This window comes from Cnephaeus nilssonii (assembly GCF_951640355.1).
Source record: "Cnephaeus nilssonii genome assembly, chromosome: 7".
Classification (NCBI taxonomy): domain Eukaryota; kingdom Metazoa; phylum Chordata; class Mammalia; order Chiroptera; family Vespertilionidae; genus Cnephaeus; species Cnephaeus nilssonii.
The window spans coordinates 10,493,839-10,513,282 of record NC_137078.1 but is presented as its reverse complement, the minus strand read 5'-3'; positions in this window follow the sequence as shown (position 1 = coordinate 10,513,282).

Below are 19,444 nucleotides of genomic sequence, written 5' to 3'. Positions count from 1 at the left end.
ATAAACTCCCTTAAATATAATCTTAGTTCTCCAAGATAAAGACCACCTTAGAAAAGGAGCAAATATTTAAGGGTTAGATGGGTAAAACAAATTCTAAGGAAACAAAACCACAAACTTGTTTTCTCAGGCTACCTGGACTCAGGAAGAATAGTTAAAAGAGTAGACTCCCAACCATGAGCCCCAAAGGCTCCAACTTTCCTGTCAGTGTGACAGGTGATTACTAGTATATGCTTTTAGTAGCCATTAGTGTTCTGTTGCTACCAGCTTCCTTTACTCTCCACTGCTGGGAGGCCTGGAGATATCCTATCTAATAAAAGCGTAATATGCAGATTGACCATCACTCCAACACACAAGATGGCTGCCCCAATGAGGTCAAAGATGGCTACCACAAGATGGCCAGCAGGAGAGGGCAGTTGGGAGGGACCAGGCCTGCAAGGGAGGGCAGTTGGGGGTGATCAAGCTGGCAGAGGAGGGAAGTTGGGGGAGACCAGGCCTGCAGGAAAGGGCAGTTGGGAGGGAACCAGGCCTGCAGGGGAGGGCAGTTACGGGCAAACAGGCTGGCAGGGGAGCAGTTAGGCATCAATCAGGCTGGCAGGGGAGTGGTTAGGGAGTGATCAAGCTAGCAGACAGAAGCAGTTAGGGGCAATCAGGAAGGCAGGCAGGTGAGCAATTGGGAGCCAACAGTCCTGGATTGTGAGAGGGATGTCCTACCGGGATCGAGCCTAAACAGGCAGTTGGACATCCCTCGAGGGGTCCCAGATTGGAGAGGGTGCAGGCTGGGCTGAGGGACACCCCACGCCCCATGCACGAATTTCGTGCACCAGGCCTCTAGTGTATCAATAAGAGTACACTGAGTTGTAAGTAACAGAATATTCAGTTAGAGTGGTTTAAAATTAAGAAGCTTAATGTCTCACATAAGAAGCTGGAGATAAGAAATTTCTGAACTGGTTGCTATAACTCCTCATTATGTCAAGGTTCTCAGTTGTTTCTCTACAATTTTTTACTTTTTCCTCATACTCACAAGATTCCAGGCATCATACTTTCACATAATAACCAAAAAACAGAAAACTAAGTTTTTCTTTGTCTATTTCTTTTCAGGGAAAAAAAAACCCTTTCCAGAAGTTTTCAGCAGACTCTTTCTTGTGATAGGCTCTGAACTCTTAGGTCTTGAGCTATCAAAGGTAATGTGATGATTAATGTCCATGCTTTGCCATAGTTGTGCAGTTTCAGAGTGAAAATGCATGTTTGGATTTATTAAATAACTAGAGGCCTGGTGCACAAAATTTCTGCATGGGGGGTTGGTGGGTCCCTCAGCCCAGCCTGCACCCTCTCCAATCTGGGACCCCTCAAGGGATGTCCGACTGCCCGTTTAGGCCCGATCACGGTGGGACATCCCTCTCACAATCCAGGACTGCTGGCTCTCAATTGATCGCCTGCCTGCCTTCCTGATTGCCCCTAACCACTCCCCTGCCAGCCTGATTGATGCCTAACTGCTCCCCTGCCAGCCTGTTTGCCCCTAACTGCCCTCCCCTGCAGACCTGGTCACTCCTAACTGCCCTCCTCTGCAGGCCTGGTCCCCCCCAACTGCTCTCCCCTGCAGGCCTGGGTCCCCCCCAACTGTCCTCCCCTGCAGGCCTGGTCCCCCCCAACTGCTCTCCCCTGCAGGCCTGGGTCCCACCCAACTGCCCTTCCCTGTAGGCCCGGTCACCCCAACTTCCCTTCTCTGCCAGCCTGGTCACCCCTAACTGCCCTCCCCTGCTGGCCTGATTGCCCACAACTGCCCTCCCTTGCAGGCCTGGCCCTTCCCCACTGCCCTCCCCTGCTGACCATCTTGTGGTGGCCATCTTGTGTCCAAATGGGGGCAGGATCTTTGACCACATGGGGGCAGCAATATTGTGTGTTGAAGTTATGGTCAATTTGCATATTACTCTTTTATTAGATAGGATAGAGGACTGGTGCATGGGTGGGGGTCAGCTTGTTTGCCCTGAAGGGTGTCCCGGATCAGGGTGGGGGTTCCCTTGGGGCATGGGGCGGTCTGGGCGAGGGGCCTGTGGTGGTTTGCAGGCCGGCCACGCCCCCTGGCGACCCAAGCGAAGGCCCTGGTATCTGGGATTTATTAATCTTCTATAATTGAAACTTTGTAGCCTGGAGTGGAGGCCTAGGCCAGACAGGGCTGCAGAAGTTTGGCTTCCTCCATCAGCTGGGGCAACCCTAGCCTCCTGCTCTCTCCAGCTCCGTGGCTGCCATCATTTTTGTTGGGATTTATTTATCTTCTATCATTGAAACTTTGTAGCATTCAGTGGAGGCCTAGGCCGGCAAAGGCAGGCAGAAAGCTTGGCTTCCTCCATTGCCGGGGAAACCCAAGCCTCCCTCTTGCTCTCCGTGGTCACAGCCATCTTGGTTGGGTTTATTTGCATATTCGCTCCTGATTGGCTGGTGGGTGTGGCTGGTGGGCATGGCTTGTGGGTGTAGTGGAAGTACGGTCAATTTGCACATTATTCTTTTATTAGATAGGATCAGTGGATAATGCACCAACATAGCATTGACTGCCAAGTCAAAATTCCATTTGGAATCTGGATAGCCATCTCAGTAACATGCCTATGAGTGACAGTTTTCTAAATCATATGAAATAATCATGCTAATTTTTGAGGTTAACATATTTTAGGTTTTCATAGTTAGTGTCCACAAATGACTCTCCCAATGAGCCACACCTCTGAATATTCATGCTTTACTTTATCTCCAGTCCTTGAATCTGGGATGTTTGTATGACTTGCTTTTTTAAAATTTAAATATCTATTGATGAAAGCACTATGTATGTCCCACATTTTCCCCATTGACCCCTTCACACCTGCCCCTGTTTCCCAACCCAGGCCTTCACCACTCTATTGTCTGTGTCCATGGGTTATGCATATATGCATACAAGTTCTTTGGTTGATCTCTGCCTACTCACCACCCACCACTGCCTTCCCTCTGAAATTCCGCACTCTGTTCCATGCTTCAATGTCTCTGGATCTATTTTGTACATCAGTTTATTTTGTTCATTAGATTCCACATATGAGTGAGATCATGTGATACTTGCCTTTCTCTGACCGGCTTAGCATAATACTCTCCAGGTCCCTCCATGCTGTCTCAAAGGGTAAAAGATCCCTCTTTTTTACTGCTGCATACTATTCCATGGTATAAATGTACCACAGATTTTTTATTCAATCATCTGCTGATGGGTGCTTGGGCTGTTTCCAGATCTTAGCTATTGTAAATTGTGCTTCTATGAACATAGGGGTGCATACATTCTTTCTGATTGGTGTTTTTGGTTTCTTGGGGTATATTCCTAGAAGTGGGATCACTGTGTCAAATGGAAGTTCCATTCTTAATTTTTTGAGGAAACTCCATGCTGTTTTCCACAGTGGCTGCACCAATCTGCATTCCCATCAGCAGTGTACAAGGGTTCGCTTTTCGCTATATCCTTGCCAGCACTTGGCATTTGTTGATTTGTTAATGATAGCCATTCTGATAGGTGTGAGGGAATACCTCATTGTCATTTTAATTTGCATCCTCTGATGATCAGTGACTTTGAGCATTTTTTCATATGTCAATTGGCTATCTGTTTATCCACTTTGGAAAAGTGTCTATTTAGATACCTTGACCATTTTTTAATTAGATTATTTACCGTACTTTTGTTAGGTTGTATGAGTTCCTTATATATTTTGGATATTAACCCCTTATCAGATGTATCATTGGCAAATATGTTCTCCCGTATAGTGGGTTCTGTTTTCTTTTTTTTTTTTTTTTCATTTTAATTTCTTTATTGATTGAGGTATTACATATTTGTTTTCAATCACCCATTACCTTCCCAAACCCCCCTGCTCACTCATGCCCTCAACCCCCTGTTGTCTGTGTCCACTGGTTAGGCTTATACGCATGCATACAAGTCCTTTGGTTGATCTCTCCCCCTTACCCCACCCTCCCCTATCTTCCCTCTGAGGTTTGACAGTCTGATCAATGCTTCCCTGTCTCTGGATCTGCTTTTGTTCATCAGTTTATGTTGTTTATTATTTCTCATAGATGAGTGAGATCATGTGATATTTATCTTTCACTGACTGGCTTATTTCACTTAGCAAAATGCTCTACAGTTCCATCCATGTTGTTGCAAATGGTAGGAATTCCTTCTTTTTTAGTGCAGCATAGTATTCCATTGTGTAGATGTACCAAAGTTTTTTAAACCACTCATCTGCTGATGGGCACTTAGGCTGTTTCCAAATCTTAGCTATTGTAAATTGTGCTGCTATGAACATAAAAGGGCATATATCCTTTCTGATTGATGTTTCTAGCTTCTTGGGATATATTCCTAAAGGGTGGGATTACTAGGTCAAATGGGAGTTACATTTTTAGTTTTTTGAGGAAACTCCATACTGTTCACAGTGGCTGCACCAGTCTGCATTCCCACCAGCAGTGCTCCAGGGTTCCTTTTTCTCCACATCCTTGCCAACATTTGTTTTTTATTGATTTCTTGATAGCCATTCTGACAGGTGTGAGATGGTACCTCATTGTTGTTTTGATTTGCATCTCTCAGATGATTAGTGACTTTGAGCATGTTTTCATATGTTTCTTGGCCGTCCTGCTGTCTTCTTTCGAAAAGTTTCCATTTAGGTCCGTTGCCCATTTCTTGATTGGATTGTTTATCCTCCTTTTGTTAAGGTGCATGTGTTCCCTGTAAATGTTGGAGATTAAACATTTATCGGTGATAACATTGGCAAATATGTTCTCCCATGTAGTGGTCTTTCTTGTTTTGTTGATGGTTTCTTTTGCTGTGCAAAAGCTTTTTATTTTGATGTAGTCACATTTGTTTATTTTCTCTTTCATTTCCATTGCCCTAGGAGCAGTATCAGTGAAGAAGTTCCTTTGGCATATGTCAGAGATTTTGCTGCCTGTGGATTCCTCTAGTATTTTTATGGTTTCCCATCTTATGTTTAAGTCCTGTATCCATTTTGAGTTTATTTTTGTGTATGGTGTAAGTTGGTGGTCTAGTTTCATTTTTTTGCATGTATCTGTCCAATTTTCCCGACACCATTTATTAAAGAGACTGTATTGACTCCATTGTATGTTCATGCCTCCTTTGTCGAATATTAATTGGGCATAGTGGTTTGGGTCGATGTCTGGGTTCTCTATTCTATTCCAGTGATCTATATGTCTGTTCTTCTGCCAGTACCAGGCTGTTTTGAGAACAGTGGCTTTGTAATATAACTTGATATCTGGTATTGAGATCCCACCTACTTTGTTCTTCTTTCTCAGGATTGCCGTGGCTATTCGGGGTCTTTTTTTTTATTCCAGATGAATTTTTGGAGAGTTCATTCTAGGTCTGTGAAATATGCCATTGGTATTTTAATGGGGATTGCATTGAATCTATAGATTGCTTTGGGTAGTATGGACATTTTACTGATGTTGATTCTACCAATCCATGAACATGGTATGTTCTTCCATCTGTTTACGTCTTCCTCTATCTCTTTTTTCAGTATCCTGTAGTTTTCCGCATATAGGTCTTTTACCTCCTTAGTTAAGTTTATTCCTAGGTATCTTAATTTTTTTGGTGCGATTGTAAATGGGATTGCTTTTTTAGTCTCTCTTTCTGTAAGTTCACTATTGGTGTACAGAAATGCCATAGATTTCTTGGCGTTAATTTTGTATCCTGCTACCTTGCCAAATTCATTTATTAAGTCTAATAATTTTTTATGGAGTCTTTAGGGTTTTCTATGTACAGTATCATGTCATCTGCAAATAAGGACAGTTTTATTTCTTCTTTTCCAATTTGAATGCCCTTTATTTCTTCTTCTTGTCTGATAGCAATGGCTAGTACTTCCAGTGCTATGTCAAACAGGAGTGGCAAGAGTGGGCATCCCTGTCTTGTTCCTGTTCTTAGGGGAAATGGTTTTAGTTTTTGTCCATTGAGTGTGATGCTGGCTGTGGGTTTGTCATATATGGCTTTTATGATGTTGAGGTATGATCCTTCTATTCCCACCTTGCTGAGAGTTTTTATCAAGAAAGGGTATTGGATTTTGTTAAATGATTTTTCTGCATCAATTGATATGACTATTTGATTTTTCTCCCTCAATTTGTTTATGTGATGTATCACGTTTACTGATTTGCGGATATTGTACCATCCTTGCATACCTGGAATAAACCCTGCTTGGTCATGGTGTATGATCTTTCTGATGTACTGTTGGATCCGATTTGCTAGAATTTTGTTGAGGATTTTGGCATCTATGTTCATGAGGGATATTGGCCTGTAATTCTCTTTCATTGTGTTGTCTTTATCTGGTTTTGGTATTAGGGTGGTGCTGACTTCATAGAATGAGCTTGGAAGTGTTCCTTCCTCTTGATTTTTTGGAATATTCTGAGGAGGATAGGTTTTAGTTCTGCCTTGAATGTTTGGTATAACTCCGCTGTGAAGCCCTCTGGCCCTGAGCTTTTGTTTGCTGGAAGCTTTTTGATGACTGCTTCAATTTCTTCCATAGATATCAGCCTATTGAAATTTTTAGAATCTTCCTGATTGAGTTTTAGACGATTGTATTTTTCTAGGAATATGTCTAGTTTGTTGGAATAGAGTGGTTCATAGTATTTTTTAACAATCCTTTGTATTTCTGTGGGGTTTGTTGTTATTTTGCCTCTATCATTTCTGATTTTTTTTATGTGGTTCCTCTCTTTTTGCTTTTTGGTGAGCCTGGCTAGAGGTTCATTAATCTTGTTTATCCTTTCAAAGAACCAGCTCTTGGTTTCATTGACCTTTCGTATTGGTTTCTTTTTTTTTTTTTTTTTTTTGGTCTCTATGTCATTTATTTCTGCTCTACTCTTTATTATCTCCTTCATTCTGCTCACTCTGGGCTTTTCTTGTTGCTCTCTTTCTAATTCTTTTAGTTGTAGCATTAGATGATTTACTACCATTTTTTCTTGTTTTTTGAAGTAGGCCTGTAGAGCTATAAACTTCCTTCTCAGGACTTCTTTCAATGTGTCCCATAGGTTTTGGATTGTTATGTTTTTATTGTCATTAGTTTCCAGGATGTTTTTAATTTCTTCTTTGATCTCATTGGTAACCCAATTATTATTTAATAACATGCTATTCAGCTTCCAAGTGTTTGAGTGTTTTGGATTGTTTTTATTTTTAATATTATGCCATTGTGGTCTTAGAAGATGTTTGGTATGATTTCAATCTTCTTGAATTTGGGGAGACTTTGCTTGTGACCCAGTATGTGGTCTGTTTTTGAAAATGTCCCATGTGCACTTGAGAAGAACGTATATTTCATGGCTTTGGTGTGAAATGTTCTGAAGATGTCAATTAAGTCCATCTGATCTAGTGAGTCATTTAGGATTGCTGTTTCTTTGCTGATTTTTTGTCTAGAGGATTTATCCAGTGATGTCAGTGGTGTATTAAAGTCCCCTACTATGATTGTCTTATTGTCAATCTCTCTCTCTTGATATCTTCGAGGAGTTTTTTTTTTTTTTTTTTTTATGTATTTGGGTGCTCCTGCATTGGGTGCATATATGTTTACCAGGGTTATATCCTCTTGTTGTACTGCTCCCTTTACTATTATGAATTGGCCTTCCTTATCTCTTGTTATGACCTTCACTTTGAAGTCTATTTTATCAGATATAAGTATTGCTACCCCAGCTTTTTTTTCATTTCCATTTGCCTGAAAGATATTTTTCCATCCCTTCCCTTTCAGTCTGTGTGAGTCCCTTGTTCTGAGGTGGGTCTCTTGGAGACAGCATATATATGGGTCATGTTTTTTTATCCATTCAGACACTCTATGTCTTTTAATTGGAGTATTTAGTCCGTTTACATTTAAAGTTATTATTGAAAGGTACTTGTTTGTAGCCATTTTTATTTTTTAAGGCTGTGTTCCTTCTTACCTTTTTGTTTCTTCTTTTTACAGCATTCCCTTCTGCATGTCTTGCATTGCTGACTTGGTATGCATAAACTTCCTTAGCCTTTTTTTGTCTGCAAAGCTCCTGATTTCCCCTTCAATTTTGATTGATAGTCTTGCTGGATGGAGTATTCTTGGATTCAGTCCCTTGCTTTGCATCACTTTGTATACCTCCTTCCATTCTCTTCTAGCTTGATGTGTTTCTGTTGAGGAATCATTTAATAAGCTGATGGGGGATCCTTTGTAGGTAACTCTCTGTCTCTCTTTTGTTGCCTTTGAGATTCTCTCTTTGTCATTAACATTTGCCATTGTAATTATGGTGTGTCTTGGTGTGGGTCTTTTGGGATTCATCTTGCTTGTGACTCTCTGTACTTGTGTAACTTTTTTCTTCCCCATATCAGGGAAGTTTTCTGTCATTATTTCTTCAAATAAATTTTCTAATCATTGCTGCTCTTCTTGTCCTTCTGGCAGCCCTATTATACGTATGTTATTTCACTTTGCATTGTTCCAAAGTTCCCTTAGGCTCTCCTCCCACTTTTTAATTTTTTTCTCTAGTTGCTGTTCAGATTGGGCTTGTTTCTGTACTTTATCTTCTAACTCACTAATTCCTCTGCTTCTTCTAGTCTACTGTTGAAACCTTCCATGGTTTTTTTGATTGTAGCTATATCACTTTTGATTTCTTCCTGATTTTTGCATAGGTTGTTGATTTTCTCATCCATCTGGTGTATGAACTGTATGACCAATACTCTGAATTCTTTTTCTGTCATGTTTCATGCTTCCATTTCACTTATTTCCTTTCCTGGCAATTCCTCCTTTTCTTTCCTCTGGGGATTGTTTCATTGTCTCCCCATTCTGACTATCACCAGAAGATTCAAATGTCTAGTTGCAGGGGCCTGAGTCTTGTGTAGTGGGTGTTTTGCACCCCCCAAGTGTCACTGAACAGCTCTGACACCAATGTGGCTGCTGTCGGTTGGTGGGAGCCACACTTGCTCTGGGTCAGAGTCATAGGCACTTAATGTGGCCTCATGTGAGCACCTAGAATCAGGGACCCTGCCTGCGCCACATTGAAACAGAGAACCCACTGGTGTGTGTCAAAAATCAAAGCCCCCTAGTGCGTGTCAGGAATCAGAGGCTCCCTGTGTTCACACCAAGAATTGAGTATCAGTGTCTCTGTTTCTTGGTGCTACCTCGCACTGAGAATCAGGGTCCCTGTGTGCGCATGTGCCACGAATTGGAGTCACTGGCTCTTAGTGTGAATGTACTGGGAATCAGGGATCCCAGGCACACACAATGAGGAGCAGAGTCTAGTCCAGTGATGGGCAACCTTTTGAGCTTGGTGTGTCAAACTTTGCCCAAAAACTGAGCATAACTCGGGTAGTGTGTCACTTTGAGGAAAAAACATTATTTCATGATATTTATAGTTTAAATAACATAAATGTATAATTGTTATATATAATTGTATTTAATAAACCAAAAACTAAATATTTAACTTACCTGCTTAGTGACTTCTTTGTTCATCCATCAGTTGGTTTCTTTTGTTGGTCTTGATATTATTTAGCTTGTGTGGGGTGCCGTGAACTAAGATAAGTGAGGGGGAGGGGGAATTCTTTAACTAACCTGCCTATTAGTGACTTTTTTGTTGTTGAATTTCATTGGCTAAATCTTCAATTGAAGGTTGGTATTTTGTACACTTCAGGCCCAAGCAAGTGCTACTAACTTCATCTGTCAATCTGTTTCTTTTGTTGGTTTTGATATTATTTAACACTGAGAATAAGGCCTCACAAAAGTATGTAGAGGGAAAAATTGTGAGTAAAGCCATTGCTATATTTTTCAGGGTGTGAAAAATGTCTGGAATTCGGTTCCAGGCACTCCAAATTTCCTGTTTGTAGTGGCACTCCTCTTGATTCTCCAAGCGGCACCTTTCCAGATTCTCAAGCTTTGACCTCAAGTCGACAAACACCTGAGCCCAGATACTGTCTTGAAATTCTGCAAGTTGCATATCCAAATCATCAATTTGCATCCATTGGAAACCATTTAATTCCAAACTACTGTAGACTACTACATCAGGATACTTAATTATTTTCATGGTCTGTTCTAGACTTCTAAATTGACTAAATCTATCACTAAACTGGTCAAGTAACGAGTCTAAAACATGCTGGTACTTCATATGCAAGAGTTCCATTTCATTTTGTACAGCTGCACTGGCCTTCTCAAAATACTTTGTTACTCAAGGAAAATACTTATAAGTTTTAGTTTCTACATTTCGCTTGAAAATTTTAACTTTACTTTCAAAAGCTTTTATGTATCCAAACATAACGTCAATACTTTTGCCAAAACCTTGTAACTTTAAGTTCAGTTCATTAATATGAACAGAGAGATCTGTAAAAAACATCAGGGTGTTGACCCACTTATCATCATTAAGCTGAGGAAAGTTTCCCAGATCCTTATCATCAAGAAATACCTTAATTTCTTCAAAGCACTCCAAGAACTTTGCCTCGGCTCAGCCATCTTACATTATTGTACATCAGCAGTCCACTGTAGGTGGAATCAACCTCCAGTAAAAGAGCCAAAATTCTCGCTTGTGAAGGGGGCGAGCAGCTATTAAATTAACTATTTTTGTAACAACTGACATTAAGTCGTTTAAGTCGGTGAATCCTACCTTGGCACATAAAGCCTCCTGATGGATAATGCAGTGAAAAGGCACAATCGGATGTCCAATACCTTCTGTAAACAATTTGACAAATCTGACGTTTTTCCCCACCATATTTGGTGCCCCATCTGTCATCACTGACACAACTTTAGAGATATCAATGCTTAGGTCACGAAATGTTTGTATAACAACCTTACATATTTCGCTTCCTGATTTACTTGTTGACACTGATACTAACTTTATCAACTCTTCTCTCATTGTGAGACCATAAGAATATCAACCAATATTGGCCAACTGAGCATGTGATGTGACATCAGTAATTTCATCAAGAGAGATCGAAAAATATTTACACTTCCTTATGTCTCTCTTTAATTGATGTTGTACGTTTGTGTTCAGTCTCATTATTCGGTCTTTTATGATATTTCTACTGAGTGGTAACTCAGATATTCTCTTAATAATTGCATCTTTATTCTGCATATCGTGAAATAGAACTGGTGCACATCTTAGGAGAGTTTCTTTAATAAATTCTCCCTCACTGAGCGCTTTTCCATGCTGAGCTATAGAGTGAACAATGCTCAAACTTGCAGATGTTAAATTTGTAGAGCCTTTCATAAATTTAAGGATGGAATTAGATTGGCTCTTATAAAGGTGTAGCTGCCTGGAAATGTATTCCTTCCTTTCATCCTCACTTTTTTCCAAGAGCTGGGAATGATTAGTTTCAAAATGTTTATTTTTATTCCACATTCTGCTTACTACCGTTTCAGTACATAGAACGCAAAATGATCTGCCATTTTCTTCTATAAAGCCATACATCTCAGTCCATGTCTCTTGAAAGGGTCGGCCACTGCTACTACCACTCCCTTTACTTAACCTTAGTTTTTTATTTTTTGGGTTCTCCATCAGGGGGGCAGTGACAGAAGACAGAATTATAGATAGCTTGTTAGGCCTGCAGGCAATTAGGGGTTAACTAGCCTAACTAACCACAAAATGGTGCATATAACTGTCTTTTAGGAAAGGGCAGGGTTAATAAGCAGAAATAGGGTTTAATAAGGATGCACAACAGTAATAGTGGTGAAATGGAGTCTGCACTATGGAGCAAGATGGTGTTCCTTATGTGAATTAAAATGGTTGCCACTATTTCTAATGGCGGGAAACGGCACCCATAGCACGCCACAAACCCTCGCCTCTCCCAGCCTCCCCCTCACTTATCTCAGTAATGATGGATTAGAAATCCATGACACCCCAGAACAGTAGATAATGGTTGCTGTGGTTAACTGTTATTTGGTTACTGGTAATGGCAGGGCCCCCAGAGATGTGTCCCCCACTGCGTTCCACTGCTCCCTGCTCTGCCGGTGGAAGTGAGGGCAAAGATCCCGGCTTAACTGGAAGTCCCAGAACTAGACGCTCTGTGCCAGACTTCTGTTGTTTTGGCCTACAGACCTCCGACACAGAGTGTCTAATAGGGGAGGATGAAACATTTGCGACTAGAGTCTTGGAGTTATAGTCTAACTCCAAGACTCTAGTCGCAAATGTTTCATCCTCAGGAGCAGCAAATGTTTCATCCTCGGCATGCGGCCGCCTCAGCGGCCGCGTGTCATCAGAAATGGCTACGCGTGTCAGTGCTGACATGCGTGTCATAGGTTCGCCATCACTGGTCTAGTCACTGGTGCTCATTGCTGCCTCTTGCGTGGAGTTTCAGGATCCCGGATCTGCTTGGGAGACCGGGTTGCACAGTCGCACTCTGTTGGCAGGAGGTCCACTTCTGCCCTGCAGTAAACAGCCTTCTGTGTACGCTTGCCCTGAATCAAAGTCAGGTGGCACTGCCACTTAGTGTGGGTGTGGGGTCCAGTTACACGGGTGTGCACTGTGGAAAACAAACTCCCCATGTCCCTGCACCCTGGCTCAAATTCAGCATTGCCCTCCTGTGTGGGCACGGGGTCTGGTTTTGGAGAACAAACTCCCTGGATTCGCATGTTCAGGTTTAAATTCAGCACAGTCTCCCTGCTTGGGTGCAGGGTCTGGTCATGAGAAACAAACTCCCTAGGTTCGTGCCCCAGTCTCAAATTCAGCGCTGTCTCCCCACATGGGCGTGGGATTTGGTCATGGAAAACAATCTCCCCAAGGTCGTGTACCTAGGCTCAAATTCAGCACAGCCTCCCTGCCTGGGCGTGGAGCCTGGGCGAGGGAAACAAACTCCCTGGGTTTGCACCCCCAGGCTCAAATTCAGCGCTGTCTCCCTGCGTGGGTGCAGGATCTGGTCGCAGAAAACAATCTCCCCAAAGTCGTGTACCTATGCTCAAATTCAGGAGAGCCTCCCTGCCAGGGTGCGGAGTTTAGTTGCAGGAAACAAATTCCCCGAGTTCTCATGTCCAGGCTCAAATTCAGTGCAGTCTTCCTGCTCTGTGTGGGTGCGGGATCTGGTCGCAGAAAACAATCTTCCCAGGGATGCGCAGCTAGGCTCAAATTCAACTCAGTCTCCCTGCCTGGGCGTGGAGCCTAGTATCGGAGAACAAATTCCCCGAGTTTGCAAGTCCAGGCTCAAATTCAGCGCTGTCTCCCTGCCCTGCGTGGGCACGGGATCTGGTCGCAGAAAACAATCTCCCCAAAGTGCGGAGCCTGGTCGCGGAAAACAAACTTCCCGTGTCCGACACCAAGGCTCAAAGTCAGGTTGAGCTGCAGCTGTTGTGTGTGTGCAGAAAGCCCTATGGTGTGGCCAGAGTCTGGCAAATCCTATGCCACTGCCGTGGGGGTGGCATGGGAGGGAGATTGGCTTTGTGACTCACAGAAATCTGCGGCTGGGGTGCCTGGAGTCTTGGTGTCCCTGGGTCTGCAGCTGTGGTCGCAGGTCTTCTACTAGAGTGGCTGTAGGGTCCTGGTTTGCTACCGAGACCAGACTGGGTGATGGCGAGGCTAGGATCCTAGTCTCAAGCAGTTCTGTTCTTCAAGATGGTGTGGTCTCTGTGCCGCTGGTGTCCTCCCTGGAGTGTTTGCGGTGGCAGCGGGGTTTTGTCATCTAAGAATGCTCGGATTGGCAGCCCCTTGGAAGACCTGCAGGATCTAACTGTCCCTATTTCACTCACACACACACACACACACACACACACACACACACACACACACGTCCACACACTCCTCTATTGCTCCCACACTCTCTCACACACTCTCCCTCCCTACCTTCCTGCCGGTCACCATCTTGCCTCTCCCTTTTTATTTTTAAAAAATAATATATTTGTTATAGGATATTTATTTATTTATTTATTTATAATCCTTACCCAATTATATTTTTCCATTGATTTTTAGAGAGAGTGGAAGATAGAGGAAAAGATAAAGAGAAATATTGATGTGAGAGAAACACATTGATTGGTTGCCTCCTGCATGCTCCCTGACCAGGGCCCAGGCTGGGGAGGAGCCTGCAACCAAGGTACGTGCCCTTTATCAGAACCAAACCTGGGACCCTTCAGTCCCCAGGCTGATGCTCTATCTACTGAGCCAAACTGGCTAGAGACCCTTTTCATTTTGTTCATGGTTTCTTTTGCTGTGCCGAAGGTTTTTTATTTTGATGTAGTCCCATTTGTTTATTTTCTCCTTAGTTTCCTTTGCCCTAGGAGATGTATCCGTAAGCATATTGCTACTAGAGATGTCTGAGATTTTGTTGCCTATAATTTCTTCTAGGATTTTTATGGTTTCAAGACTTACATTTAAGTCTTTTATCCAGTTTGAGTTTATTGTGTATGGTGCAAGTTGGTGGTCGGTCTAATTTCTTTTTTTTTTTTTCATGTATCTGTCCAATTTTCCCAACATCACTTATTGAAGAGACTCTCTTGACTCCATTGTATGTTCTTGCCTCCTTTGTCAAATATTAATTGAGTGTAATGGCTTGGATCGATTTCTGGGATCTCTGTTCTGTTCTATTAATCTTTATGCTATGCCAGTACCGGGCTATTTTGATTACGGTGACATTGTACTATAACTTGAAATCTGGTATTGTGATTCCTCCTCCCTTGTTCTTTTTTATCAAGATTACTGCAGCTATTGGGGTTCTTTTTTGATTCAATATAAATTTTATGAGTATTTGTTCTAGCCCTGTGAAATATGCCATTGGTATTTTAACAAGGATTGCATTGAATCTGTAGATTGCCTTGGGTAGTATGGACATTTTAATGATGTTGATTCTACCAATCAATGAACAAGGTATATTCTTCCACTTGTTTATACTTCTTCTATCTCTTTTTTCAATGTCCTGTAGTTTTCTGATTACAGGTCTTTTGCCTCCTTGGTTAAGTTTATTCCTAAGTATCTTATTTTTTTCGTTGCAATGGTAAATGGGATTATTTATTTAGTTTCTCTTTCTGAGAATTCATTATTGGTATGTAAACAAGCCATTGATTTTTGGGTGTTGATTTTGTATCCTGCTACATTGCTAAATTCATTTATTAAATCTAGTAGTTTTTTGGTGGAGTCTTTAGAGTTTCCTATGTATAATATCATGTCATCTGTAAATAATGAGAGTTTTACTTTCTCCTTTACAATTTGGATGCTTTTTATTTCTTCTTCTTGTCTGGTTGCTGTGGCTAGGACTTCCAGTACTATGTTGAATAAGAGTAGTGAAAGTGGAGATCCCTGACTTGTTCCTGTTCTTAGGGGAAATGCTTTTATTTTCTTCCCATTGTGTATGACGTTGGCTGTAGTTTTGTCGTATATGGCCTTTATAATATTGAGATATGATCCCTCTATTCCCACATTGCTGAGAGCTTTTATAAAAATTGGGTGTTGGATTTTGTTGAAAGCTTTTTCTGCATCTATTGATGGGGCTGTGTGCCTTTTGAATGGATCAAGGTGTGCACCAAGGTCTACTTTTCCTGGGCCCAGGAGGTGATCAAGCAAAGACTCAAAGCCTCCAGAGATCTGCTTGTGCCTGAAGTCTGATTGTTATTCAGTCTCAATTCTCCTCAGGCTCTCAACCACTGCAAGGTATAGACTCCATAGGGTGAGGTAGGAGGTTTTCCAACAGGGTGGAGCAATTGCTATCCCTCTCCAGGCAATAGCTGCCTGGATGGTGAAGGTCAGCTGGAGAAAGATGTCCTCTGCAGGATTAGGGAATGACTCAGCACAGAAAACCGGGGTGCCTTCTGAGCTTTAATCCCAGAGCCCCAAACCCTGGACTTTCCTCACACAGCTCTAAGCCACCCTGCCTTCCATCTGCCAGAGCTCAAGGTGAGTTGCCACACATGAAATTTTGTGCATTAGCTCTTTCAGGGGTGCCTGTATTTCCAGTTGTCTCTCCTTGGCATACAGCAACATTGCCAATTTTCACAGCCAGATGTTATGTGGGCCCCTTTCTCAGTTTTGTGCTCTGGGCTGGGGAGCCCAGCTTGGGGTTTAGACTCCAGAGTTCTCACTGGGAACCCCCCACAGCTGAGATATTATTACAGAAAAAACAGAGAAGAACCAAGCAACACTTCGAGAGATGGAGTTACATTTATTATTATTATTATTATTATTATTATTATTATTATTATTACTATGTGCGGGCCCAGAGAAAAATGTCTCTCAAATTCTGGGCAAAAAAACATGGAGGAAGTTTCCCTATATATATCTTTTTACTCTCTTTGTCTCCCAAATATGGGGTTTTCCAGTCCCCTTTGCAAGTTCTTAAAGAGCCCTATGTGCTGGGGCTTTGAGACCTCAACCAAAGGCCTAGCCTGGCGCCAGCACTGATAACTTCATCCAGGGAAGGTTTATGGCCTCTCTGGAATGGGAGTAGTCTTATTTCCTTATTATTTAAGCAAGCACGCATTTGCAGAAGCCAAAATAGCAGGGTTAAAATTTCAAACAGCAGTTTTTATATAAGATGGGTGCTTCATTCCCCACTGGTTTTATGTACATGAGTCAAATTATTGACTCTTTTGGGTCATTGTTGGGGGGGAGTTATATTGACCCCTGAGGACTATAAGCTTGATAGAATTAAATCTCTGCCAAAAAAAGTCAGTGGGCCTGTTTATAAGGGCCAAGAATGAGGGCCAGGAACAATCTTTAGAGGGTCTGAAGAGTCCTGGACTCTCTATTTTGCCTGGCTGCCTTAAGCCGGGTGTGATGAAGACATGTTGGGATCCCGTCGACCTTGACTGCCGTGGGGTGGTCCTTTCCAGGTAGGAGTCAGTCCTTGGGTGGAAAATTTCTTTACCTAAACAGAGTCACCAGGGTGGAAGGGATGAACCGAATCAGAAGTTGGTAGAGGCAAAGCATCTCAGTCGTGCTTCTGAAATGCTTTATGGGTGGACTTTAAAGCCTGTAAGAAGTTGAGTAAAGATTGGTTATGGATTTCAGCTTTTATTCACTAGAATCTGTGGAGGCCCCACTGGTTTTTAAGGCAGCCTCCTGTGCTGCTTCTTCTGCTTCTACTGCCCAGAAGCAGGAGACACAATGGGGTCAAGTCTTTTGGATAAGTAGGCTACCAGCCCCTTTTTAGGGGCCAAGACTTTGGGTAAGAACCCCTTTGGCTATGCCTCTTGTCCCACACATGTAGAGGTGGAAAGACTTAGTTACATTTGGTAGTACTAGTTGGCCCATCGTCCTTGCTCTGCTCATATCTGTCTAACTGCCTAATATATTACCTCAAGGATCCTGGCTCTGAATTTTTTCAGGGGAAAATGGACCTCAGTGTGGTTCCTCTGACTACTTCCATGCTGAAGGGGGATGGAGTTTTCTTTCAGAGCCAAGAAATCCTTGCTGTCTGTAGAGGGACGATGAGGCCTGGGCACAGAAGGAGGTGGGCTTGTGACTGGCAGAGACAAACTGTAGCAATTAGAATAGCAAGAGTTACAACAAATGATCTGGTGGAAGGGAAAGAAAACATTTCAGTTCTAATAGCTTGTATAAAAATAGAATTTTTCTCCTTAAAATTACCCTTAGGTTTATTAAAAGAGCTAAATTAAGACTAATTTATCTATTGTATTCAATTTGGCCTGATTGTTTGCATAATCACAACAAGAATGGTAATTCACTACCTTTGCCAGAATTTCATGATTAAATCTTAATGTGCCCCGTAGAGCCAGTAAGCCAAGCCATCCAGCTGGCATCAGGCCTGCCTGCAGTATCTGCTGAGTTAGGTGAATTCCTCACTTGTAGTGACTCCACCTGGGCCCGTGCCCTAGGCTTCAAGGCTCATCTCAGCAGCCCTCCTACTTGTTGTGGCCTAGAGTGCATGGGGGTTCCACAGGGACGCAGAGGCGCCCTCATTGCTCCCCTTTTACTCTGACCAACCGCCAGCGATGGTAGGGTATGGGCCTGATGCTCCAGTGCCAGCTATTTTCAGGGCTACTAAGCAGGACACCAGGCTTTTTCCATGGCACTCTTATTGGCTTCAAGTCTTCAGAGTCCAGCCAGGGCTCTTTAAAACATGATACTCCAGTCAAAGTTTTCAGTCAATAAAATCACTATTGGAAACAGGTCTTATTGAATTTATGCAAAGAAATGTATTGCCATGATTTATTAAGCACTGCCAAATTTCAGAGGAATTATATAAGGAGAAAAATATATTGACCTGCTTCAAGATCTTCTGATTTTCCTTGTCAGTCCTTTTCATGGACTCTTCAGAGTAATAAAAGTGTCTTCAAATGGCAAGAAGAAATTCAAAATGTGTCTATATTCAAATAGACAGTTACAGCTGTCCCTGTAGTAGAGTTCCCCCTACTTGACTTGTCCTTAAATTACATATGGTCTCTGGGAGGGGTGACACGCCCTCTCAGAACGGACTAAGGGAGTAGCTCTTCCCCAAGAGCTTTATCCCTTTGCAGGGTTTCACATGTCACAGGACCTCACAGGGTCTGTAATTCCTGTAACAGAGGGCTGGTACTTACCACTCCCCTCCGTTCCATACAGGCATCCCCCACTTTCCTAAAGTTGAGGTTTGTGCCACCCCTGACATGGGCATGGTCACACAGGCCTGCAAGGCAGTATACAGGCTGCCAACTGTCTCTCAATAGAAACCAAAACCTGATGGGTATTTTTCTTTGCCCATTTGGGCACCTGACCTTTTGGCAACTGCATTCAAATCTGCAAGAGAATTAAAGGTTAATAGTATTTACATAATGAAGTATAACATTGGCACTGCGGCCGCTTCTGACAGCTAAATCTTCTGCTACTAAACATGACACATGGTAGGGCTATACAAACATCTCAGGGAGGTGACTAAAGTCCATTTTTGACCTTCTCACACAAAGCAAAACTGTCCTTGTCTCTCTGGAGTCATGTTCATGAAGATGCAGGCATCATCTAAGTCTATTATACAGTTTTCTGCAGGTCACTGTCAGGGCTGTGCATGGCGGCTGGTTCTTTCTAGCCACAAACACAGTCTGTCCAATTTCCCTAAAATGTATTCTGGCACAGAGAAAGTTATTTTGCTCTACACAGGCAGCTTAACCGCTATACAACTGGGCTTGGACCTCTGCCTAGCAAACTGCAGTCTATAAGTTCAATATGCAGCCTCCAGTCCTCCTAACCCAATGGGGTCTCTGCTAGATCCACAGTCAGACTCCTCCTCTTTAGGAGCGTCTAAAATTCGTGAAAGCTCTCTGTTCTATGGAAAGTGCCTTCCATTTACCCTCTCCTGTTAACCCTGTTTATCAGTTACAGGGCCTTGCCATCCCAGCTCTCATCACTGCTTGATTCCTAGTGGCGAGCCAAACATAGCCAGGGCTGCAGGGAGAGACAAATTTGCACATAGCAAAGCACTTTGGTGATGGCTTGGGCATCAGGCCCTTGTTTTCCCACCCTCTTTCCTGGCAGGGACCTTGACCTTTCCCACAGGCTTCTCTGTAAGTAAGTAAGAACAGGGCATCTGCCCCCCCCCCCCCCCCGACTCTCCCAACAGGGTGTC